Genomic DNA, 5,156 nt, shown 5'->3' with positions numbered 1-5,156 from the left:
ACACTCCTTTCATATTAATTGGTGGGGGAAGTTTCTCAATAGCTTCTATCTTCGCTTGATCGACCTCTATTCTATATTTTGAGATTTTATGTTTCAATACTATTCCTTCTTTAATAATGAAATGATACTTCTCCCAATTGAGGACCAAATTTATTTCTTCTCATCTCTATAAGACTCTAGAGAGATTAGTGTTATCTCTCCGCAAGTGTACGGAAATATCGCAAGTAATATAAAAGATTATCATATCCATAGGGACTGGAATAAGCACTAAGAATATCTCAAAACGAATTAGCTAGACAACAAAGCAATGGATTAACAAAGTCTAGGTGTAACTATGAAAAGTAAACAAAAGAATGAAAGAATATGCAACAAGAATAAAGGCAATGATAAGGGATATTCTAGGAGTTTTGGTTTCTTTGTAAGGTTCTTAAATGTAAATAATCTACCAAATCTTTTTTCTCAATTGTCCATCATTTGTAAAAGGATGTCAGTTCTCTCTTGTAATAGAGAACCGACCTAGGACTGAAATCCATACCTAGATTGGTCAATTAGAATGAATCTATACTGTCCTTACAAAGGCTTATCTGTCACGAGCGTCCCTTAGAAAATCAACATAAGAATCCATCACTCATCAACCCATCAAGATATAAAGATTAATGCATAAATCTATCCTACCCTCTTGGAATACCTAATTTTCCCTTCAAGATAATCCCTCAAACATCCTTACACAGGCATGTTCCTGTCACGAAGGTCCCTCGGAAAATCGAATGAAGAATTACCTCTACAAGATCCACAAGATATCCAAACATTCAATCAAGCATGGTAATTAGGCACAATCACAACATTCCACACAAGATCAAATAGATGCAAAATAGGACAAAATCATAGAAATGGGAAATTGGCATATCCACAAGAGTTTTACATCAAGAATTCCTTATAAATACTCCCTCCTTCCTAGAACATGATATCTACTCCATAAATCGAAGAAAGAATCTGAAAGAAACAAAGATTACAAGCATTTCTAATCCCTCAAATCCAAGAAAGGAGAGAAAGAAAATTTATCTACGGAGAAGAATAGTCTTTGGATCCAATCCTTCGATCTTGGAGTCGAATCGGTAAGGATCATCCCTTAGATCACCCAGAAATCCACCCAAGAATGGAAGGAATCGCCCAAATCTTCTTTTCTCCCAAAGGGGAGAAGATCCCCTTTCAAATCTTGAAGGAGGCCTTATATAGATGAGGGGTTTGGGCGCCACACGACCCCGAGGCACGGCCGTGTGAGGTTCACACGGCCTGCTCCACTCTCTTCACTGCCAACCTCACACGGCCGTGTGAGGTACACGGTTGTGGCTTGCCTCTATCAATGCTCCCCTTGCACGACCGTGTAGATCCACACGGCCTACACTGCCTTCACCTCTGGAAACCTGGCACGGTCGTGTGGTGCACACGGCCAACACTCTCCTGCTCTCTGGAAACCTCACACGGTCGTGTAGTGTACACGGCCGAAGCTTCTCCTGTCTCTGGAAAACTGACATGGTCGTGTGGTGTACACGACCCAAGTTTCCTTGGGCTTTAAAACTTGGCACGACCATGTGCGGTTCACACGGCCATGCCATCTTCCTTCTCTGGTGCATCTACACGACCTCTTATCCTTACACGGCTTGGGAAACCACCCATGGCAGGGTCATGTAGGGTTCAAGTGTCATGGCTTCCTCCATCGCGTTGCTTGCAGATTTGGCCTCGATCACGCATCTTTCACCAGATTCGACTCCTGCGTACAAAAAAAATGCACAAAAGCAGATCTCCGAACAAAGAGAGTAAACATTCTAAAAAGGAAAGCTGAAAGTATGAAAATGCATAGATCAAGCATGCTCAAAGTATGTGAATGTGCTTCAAAACATGCTAATAAGTGTATATAATCTACGCACATCACACCCCCAGACTTAAACCTTTGCTTATCCTCAAGCAAAATGCTGCAATCCAGATTCATATGCTCTATAATGTTCTCATATCCCTAATGCATTCTCCTAACTCTATCAAAAGGTTTCATTAGTAAGCATGATCATGAAAACAAGTTAAGCATGGCTCAAGCATAAGTACCCTGTGCACAGTGCAAAGACAACTCAAAACTCTTCAAGTTTCAATCTATGTCCTAGTCAAATCATCATCAAATTTGAATTCCTAATGTTTCCAGTGATAGACAAGTAACCAGTGATAGGCACTTACTTGCCAAACACTTAGTTCATATTTCTCAATCAACCCATGGTCTCAAAGGTGTTCTCAATCTCAAGAGAAGCTAAGCAGTCATTTCCCTAGTAACCCAACTCGGTCTCAAAGGGGTGACTTGCTAGATTTCACTCACGACAACTGTTTTTTATATCCCTTATTCACTCTTTTCCATTGCTTTTTTTTCACATTTTTTTTTCATAAGCATTTGCATTGTGCAAATCTTATTTAACAAGTGTACTTTTAGCACAAATATTGAGATATTTTGATTTTTCCAAATGAGCTTGCATGAATTGAGCCTCATCCAGTAACCAAAATGAAGTTTAAAAAATCACCATGGAAACTAAGTACTAAACAAACAAGATGAATCATGACTATTTGAATGATATCAAACGTTCAAGCATCAAGTCAAAGTGTAGTGAAAATAAGATCCTTAAGGTCAAGCCAAGACTAAAACTTATCTCCAAATGATACTTAGCTTATATCATGCTACCCAAGATAGAGAAAAGAGGTACATTAAGCATACTACTAGCATCATTTGAACATCATGAACCTAGATAATGAACGTGCTAACATTTAATCTTGAAGACAAGAAAGCATATAAGTGAAGTTTGATGTTCTCAAGATGTATACCACAAAAAATCAAAACAAAATGCAAGACATAAGCAACAACAAAAAAAACAAAGCAAATCAAATGCATCTAATGCATCCCCCCAGACTTAAACTTTTCATTGTCCCAATGAAAACTAAAAATAATGTGGAGGAGATTTTAAGAGAAGTTACCAAGTGATGAGCTCTAAATGGTTGACATTCATGTTTTTAAAGATACTCCTCTATTCAATACTCACATTCCTTCACAACTTTGAATTCTACAACAATAAGATAGACAAGAAAAATTAAGTAGAGGATACATGTTTATTATAAAGAGAGAACTAAAGACATAAAAGAAAATAAGGAAAATGAACTTGGGTTGCCTCCCAAGAAGCGCTTGTTTAAGGTCATTAGCTCGACCACCTCATTAGATTCATCTAAATCTTTCTCTTGGAGGGGTAAGATATTTCAACACCCTCCTACCAAGGGCTCTTATTATGGAGGGAGCTTTCAATATAGGAGTTAAAAAGTGAAGTATCGCTCTCTCCATCTTCGTCTTCTTTAAAGTTCATTCGGGTGGTCGAAGACGGTTCAGATTGAGCTTCTAATTATTAGCCCAAGTGAAATCTGCACATGCAAAGAAAATACAAATCTCCCACAAAAATATTAGATAAGATAGATCCATAACCATATTAAGATAAGCAGAATAAGAAATAAAAATTGAATCACATCCAACAAAGTCAAAGATAGGTACCTCTATAAAATTTTCCAAAAGATCACAAGAAATACTAACCTTACTTTGCTAAGAAATACTTGATATTTCTAAACATGTGGATGTGATTTCCTCAGAATCAAATGATGGTTCTAGCTTTGGCTCAAGTGTTGGCGATATCAAAGATGGTGATTCTTGAGACTCAACAATATCTATATGAGTCCCTACACATTGATCCACAACAAGATCAATTCTTAAAACCTCTAAGGGTTGTATGAACAAAGGTGGTGATCCTTGGGATGCTGCTTCCACAACACAGCTCCCTACACATTTTTCCATATCATCATCAACAACACAAACATCAAAAAATAAACCAACATCTATGTCCTCAATAGGAGAATCAATAACAAGAGGATCAATAACTTCACTTGCAGTTTTAAGTTGATCTACCACATCACATTTATCATCTGAAAGTTCAATGTCACTATAACACCCTATAAAATTTAGAGGTAGATCTAAAAACTTATTTACCACTGCATTATTTTCACAATCCTCATCTAAAGAGTCCTCATCTTCATATACATTCAAAAATCTGCACTCAACCATATTAGTGTCACAGGATTTACCGAAGTCGTTATTTTCATTGACCCCCACTAACCTTTGTGGAAAAGGAGCCCTTAGTGAGGGTCCTGGGAAAGATTGAACTTCCTTTTTCCCAAATTCCCTTTGAGCTTTTGGAGGAGGTCCAACTTGCTTATCTAGTGTTGGTGTGATCAATCGTTGATGGAAAGATACTTTTGGCCTTTGGGAACTTTCTGGAGAAATGGAACTGAGTTCTTGTGATCTTCTAATGTTCTTCTCCTCAATTCTAAACATGTCCTTCTTCAGAAGTTCTTCATGATTTTTTTCAATTCTCAACCCAACATCATCACACTTTTCACTAGATCTTGTCTGCGAAGGAGGAGGATCTTCTTTAAACCAATTTGAAACAATACTTTCAATCTTTGCCCCTAAATGTTTGAACTCAATGTTCTGTGACTTGTGATTTTCAAAACTCATATATGGTTGAGTTACAATTTGTTTGACAGGCTCTATGGCATTTATAGCTTGCACTTCTTGAATGTTTGAGGGAGAATTCATCCAACTTATGTTTGATCATTCATGGAGGTTCAATGTCACTTGATCAATTAACATATATGATTCATCTTCACTTTTGTCCATAAAAGAACCTCCAGCTGATGAATCTAATAAACTCTTGTCTGAGAAAGAAATTTCCCCGTAGAATATGTGCAAAATCAACCATTTTTCAAAACCATGATGAGGACATTATCTTTGAAGACTCTTAAATCTATCCCATGCTTCAAATAATGATTCTCCATATGCTTGAGCAAAATTTGTTATCCAATTCCTCATATACACTGTTCTGCTTGGAGGGAAAAAATGATTCAGAAATTGCTTCTCTAATTGCTCCCAACTTGTGATACTTTGGGGATGGAGAGAATATAACCAAGTTCTTGCTTTATCCTTGATACTGAAAGGAAATGCCATCAATCGAACTGCATCTGCTGACACTCCTTCATATTTCACCATATCACAAATCTCTAAAAATGTTTCAAGATGCAGATAA

General features: G+C 37.4%; 1 non-coding gene across 1 annotated transcript; it reads left to right on the top strand.

Annotated features, from left to right (window-relative positions):
- The first annotated feature begins 4,838 nt into the window (after window positions 1-4,838).
- On the top strand, window positions 4,839-4,944 carry LOC121983453. The gene has a single exon (XR_006112505.1). It is a non-coding gene; the product is annotated as a small nucleolar RNA R71 (small nucleolar RNA).
- The last annotated feature ends 212 nt before the right edge of the window (window positions 4,945-5,156 follow it).

This window comes from Zingiber officinale, chromosome 5A, assembly GCF_018446385.1.
Source record: "Zingiber officinale cultivar Zhangliang chromosome 5A, Zo_v1.1, whole genome shotgun sequence".
Taxonomy (NCBI): Eukaryota; Viridiplantae; Streptophyta; class Magnoliopsida; order Zingiberales; family Zingiberaceae; genus Zingiber; species Zingiber officinale.
Note: the sequence above shows the minus strand (reverse complement) of the source record. Positions and strands in the feature narration are given on the sequence as shown.